Genomic DNA, 5,759 nt, shown 5'->3' with positions numbered 1-5,759 from the left:
TTTGGGTTCTCTAAGCCCCTAGAATTACCTCTCTCTTGAAACTATAGAGAGTCTGTGGTCCCAGATTTGGTTCTGCAAGTTAGGAATTTAAAATATAAGAAAGATAAGCAGAAGTTTCTGTGACTTCTTTGACCCGCAGACTGGAAAACACACCTGCAAACACTGATGGCAGACCTTTATGTCAGCAGGTTCCTTCACCTGCAAGAGTGTGACTCCACTGCACACCCGTGAAAGTCACTCCTCCAAAGCACCCACTGGGTGAACAACTACTGTCCTGGAGTTTTCAAAACAGTGCCCAAGTAGTACAGAAGAGTTTGTCTAAACCTCTCAGTGAATTTGCCTCCAAATTAACTCAGCCTTCACAACAGAAAGCTGTTGGGTTTTTTAGAGCTGGCTAGTCAGAGCTCCAAGCATCCATTAGTGAACACCGTTAGCGAGAGCTAACACCAGGGCACTAGGTCACAGGAACCGAAGAAAAAAACGAAGTAGGTCAGACTCACTGGGAAGGCCAATTCAGACTTAACTGTTCATCGCATCAAGCACCTCTGACATTCCCAGGACATTCCTGCAGCTCCTTTGAGAACCTATGGCTCACAGAGGTGGCTGGTGGTCCCAGTTAGGGATACGCAAATTAGAAATATCCTTATCTCTACTCTGCATGTCATCCCCTTAGGTGTTAACACTGCAGACATTTTGGATTCTAAAAGGGAAGAAAGTAAATTATAAAGATAGTAGAAAGAAGGGGAGAGGGAGAAGGCGAATAGGGCACAAGGATGTCCTACTACAAGAAGAAGATGATAGAAACATTGGATGGAAAAAAGTTAAGGCAAAGAAAATGAACAAGGACATAGTCATAAGCACTGACCCAGAAAATGTATAAAGGGAGAACAATTAGAGTTATTACTTTAAGCTTAATTTGGAGTTAGGTACAAGATCTTAGACTACAGTGGGCTTGGCTGCACTGGCTGAGATTCATTTCACCCCATTATTATTATTATTATTATTTTTAACTATTCAGAAATAAAGTCTGACATAGCATAAGATGTCAATAAAGGCTCATTTTCGAGCAAACAGAAAGGGAGAACTAGAGGGAAAGGAACCTCTCCCATCCAACAAGAGGCATCAGAGCAAGATGGGATGAATCCTGTGAGTGCAGAAGGAAACAAACTCCCCCTGCTTGGCTGGATGCCATCAGCTGGAGTTAACCTCTCCCTGTTAACAGGGTCCTGGTCCAGGAACATTTCTCTAGGACACCACAATACAGATACCATCAGCAGATGGGACTGATGGGTTTACTGGAGGAATGAGAAACACCTTGCACAGATCCGTTTGAAAGATATCTCCAGAGCTCACATTCATGTCAGCAAGCTTGTGGCAGGATGAGCCTCTGTTCTATACGTGTGCCTAGCCTATTATAAGGTTTGAATCATCTCATGCCAAGACAGTGGCAGGCCAGCTTTCAAACTTATATTTAATTTATTTCTTGGCCTGCACAACGATGTTGGAGCTTGGTGATCTAGCTGACCCATCAAAATCTGCAAGAGCTGCTTCCTCCTCAGAGCTCTCTTTCATTGCTTTATCCAGAGCATGAAGTGGAGATGGTGAAGTCTAAATTTAGACTAACTTGAGCAGCACGGTGCATCGATCCATGCTTGCATTCCATTTTCTGAAAAGACAATGACCAAGCCAAATCCAAATTTCCTTTTAATCTTGCCTATTTTAAATCAACCTGAAAAGAAATATATTAAAGCTGTTACTGTGAAACATGCTTCTTCATGAATTAGTAATTGTGTTTACCTTCTACATTGGGATTTTTTTTTGCCTGTGTTGCTGTTTCTTACTGCCACTCAATGTGAGGAGCTTTTATTTGAATGAGACTATTTCAAAGCACTTTTACACTCACGTAGAGTCAGGGACTTATTTATTTTCTGACAGTTATTTACTTCCAGTAAATATTTCACAGCCACAGGATCTCCCAGATGAAAGCAGAGTTTGCTCTGCGCTCCTGTTCAGGAGCCTAATTAAAAACTGAATAAAATGTGAGGGACAGAGCCTAAGTGCTGACTGCAATGGATGTGTCTGGAGGGAATTCAGCAAGGAAAGTCTGTTCTCCTTGGCACAAGCATTGGAGCATCCACATAAAAGCAGAAAAATAATGTCCAGCACATGAACCAAAAACCCTAAGATAGATAAGTGTGTAGTGGAGAGGCTTTCAGAAAGGCTCCTGCTGACACAGAGCAGTCAGTGCTGGTTGCCATCACCAAAGCCAACCTTTTTCTTTTGCCTGAACACCCCTCTCACAGAACATGCAAAGTCATGGGCAGCATCTCCCAGCACCTGCAATCTCTCCAGCCCAGATCCACTGCCTTGGGGACAAGGCTGTCATGCCCCACCTGCAAAAGCTGAACCTCTCCTCTGGGTTTACAGAGGTGCCATGATAAACCCTTACACTGGGGTAAGGGTCTTTCCACAGGGCAAAATCACACTTCACTGTGTTTCTCACTTTGTACAACCAAAAGTAATTACAGAGCTCTACATTGTCTCTAGCCATAAAATGACTACATTTTATTTTCAGTGGCTACAAAATGCGAGGGAATACCCTCACCTGGGGTAGATCGCTAATGCCGTTGATGTCCAAATGCACCTTAGCATCTTCAGTGGCTACAGGACATTTAACACAACTGGTACTTTCTCCAGGACATTAATCATTGCAACATAATGATAGGCACTGCAAAGGGCCTGACGGCTGTGCTGCCTCTGTATTTGGATAACTTCCCACAATCATTGCTCTAGAAAAAGCCAGGGACTTCAAACTAATCAAATAAAGGAAGAAAATAAAGATCAAGCATTACTTTCACTGTTATTTCAGAAATAGCTTGTTTGCTGTTGGTTAAGGAAAGATTACTTACCACAGCTGTCTAGAGGGCAAAAGCAAATTGTAATTTGCTTAAGGTTTTGAGGGAGCATTTTTTGCTTAAAAGAGTGCATTTGGAGACAAGTGAGATTATGAACAATCCTTTAACAAGATCCTCAAGCCATCAAGCTGTTTAACATTATTGATCAGTGCAGCCAGAGCACATTAAAAAAAAAGTAAAAAATAAAAAAATCTCTCAGATCAAAATGGAAATAGCTTTCTTGTTCTGACTTCTCATAAACTTAATTTCGCTTTGCAGCAGAAAGCTTCTCTGGAAGATAGGCAGTTCCTAGGCCCATGGTGGTGGCCCTGATGGGAACATGATGCCCTGCAGCCCTGCCAGCTCCTGCACCTCCCTGCACTGCTGCATCTTCCAGCCCAGCACACTGACCTCAAACCAAGCCCTACCAATTTTGGGTAGGTAGTTCTTCAGGCCAGAAAAGTTCATGCTGCCTTCCAAGAAAAGTTTTGCCTCTTCCTTTCCAACTGTGGACACCTAAAAAGAACCTGAATTCCGACAGACAAGCGTATGAGACCCAAAAACGAAGAGGGAGGCAGAAAAGTGAAGCGCTGTGCTACCTCAGCCACGCCAGCACCGTGGGCTCCCCACAGCCCAGGCACGGCAGCAGGCGTTCCAGGGAGTTCGGCAGGTGCTGAACCTAAACATCCTGGTGGGGACACGCTGGGCAAAGTGCATTTCTCATCAAAATATGCCACTCGGGAAGAGCTGAAATAGTTTAAACTCGTGTCAGCTTTACTCAGACAGAGCTGTTTCTGTGTTCCTGACTCGTGTCACTTCCAATGGATGAGAAATTCAAGCTGAAAACTTTATGTTTTTGATGCAAAAATGAACATTTTGATGCAGGTGCAACTTTGAAATAATCACATGCCCAGCAGCTACATTCACAGGAAGGTTCTGTTCCGACAAAAACCCAGGATGTTTCAACCAAAAATAGCCCAAAGCCTAACAACTCAGACTAGAAGGGACATTTCCTAACAGCTCATTGCTACAGAAAGCCTTTCAATAGGAAGGAGCATGACTTGGTTGTGCATTTTCAATAGGCTTCTTTTGAGAACATAGAACACCAAGTCAAAACAAACCCAGATAAGGTATTTAATTGATGTCATCCACCTAAACAACAAAGCTTTCATCTCCAAAGTGCTCATTGTGGCAATCACAACTCTGGGGATTTGTTTTTCAAACTAAATAAAAATGAACACTTTGCTTTCTGTTTGGTGCCCCAGAAGTTGACAGCAATAGTAGTAAACAATAGAAATTATTTGTATTAATAGCCTTATTTATTCTAATGATGTTGGCATTTTCTGTGAAGATTAATTAGCAATAATGTTGCAAATACTATTACACGTAAAATATACACCATAAAACAAAAATAATTTGACTGACCTATGTTTTAAAGTAAAATATTTACAGTAATGAGATTCTAATTATCCTTTGTTATGGCAGGCCATTCTCTACACTCTTCTATATTGATAGGAGATGTATTGTTTCAGCATTTTAGCTCAATTTATTTTCTCACATTTGCATTTTCTTATGCACAGAACATGAGAGATGATCATTACCTTCTTCACTTTGCATTCAATTTACATCAATAGCACATTACCTCATGCAAACTCATTTATCTGCCACAGAAATATGATAACAAAAGCTGCTGTCAGTGATGAATAAAGATCATTTCAAATGGAGCAAGAGGAAACAAGATGAATTATAGGTTTCGAGACCTTTTGTTTACTCAAGAAAAAGGAAAATAAAGGATTTTTTCCCATCCAGGCAGCACAGATCTCACAAGGTTGTAGCTCAAATTCAGCATCCCATATTTACCTACAGCTGCCCTTTCTGCATACAGAAGTAACTCCAAATACCCACACAACCATAAATATCTCTCACATTTAAGGCACGAAGGAACGTTTTTAAATTTTGGACTTAGCGCACAGGATTTATGTTTCATAAGCGCAAACTCTCTAACAACTACCCAAGGGCTATTGTATCCTCTTAGCAACTAATAGCTCTCCAGCCTGCGAGACGCAGGCACATCCAACACAGAACGCCCTCTGCTTCTCACCAAGCACAGCCAGCCTGTTTGCGAGCGCTTGCGGCGCTGGGAAAGGCACTGTGGGATTCTCTCGCATTGACAATAGCACAATATCCATCTTGCTTTGCTGGAAACTAGTGAGACCTGCCAGCTTCTCTCCTCTGGTTCTTCTGCTTTAATAAGCCATCAGGGCGTGCTAGCGTCTCCCCGCTCTTCTTTTCAATGTGGTATTAGAGTGAATTCAACACCAAAAGGCAATAGTACTGACACCATGCCTCTGTCATGCATGGATGCAGTGATGGATTTCAGTTCTGACATCCAGAAATCTGAAATTCACTCCCCAGAGTGGAGCAAATGCCTTCAGCCTACTTTCCCTACAACTCCTCAAGGAAGGAGAAGAGTAAAGGGGTGTGTGTGCTTATTTTGACCTGTCCAGAAGTGAATGTTGCTTTTCTTCTTTTTTTTTTTTTTTTTTTTTTTTTTACAATGTTCAGTATTTTCCCAACAGAAATTCTTCAGTAATGTCACCTAGATAGGAGTGGGAAATGCAGTGCTCTGAAGAGGGTCACAGAGGCTGGGTTAACGTATTCTTGTGTCTTGCTCAGCCTCCAAACAAGCAATCCTATAGGGCAGAAGATGATCCCAAGGACTGCAGTTACCTAACATGTTTCTTATACATGGATGTGCCTCTTCAAATCTCATCCCAGCTGCCATTTCACGTGTCAGCAACAGCACATCTGGGGACCTTAAATTAAAGGGTTACCCAGCGTAAATAAACAAGAGCTTGCACTTTG

Source organism: Aythya ferina (assembly GCF_964211825.1).
Source record: "Aythya ferina genome assembly, chromosome: 13".
NCBI classification, from domain to species: Eukaryota; Metazoa; Chordata; class Aves; order Anseriformes; family Anatidae; genus Aythya; species Aythya ferina.
The sequence above is the reverse complement of the archived record's forward strand: the minus strand, read 5'-3'. Positions refer to the sequence as shown.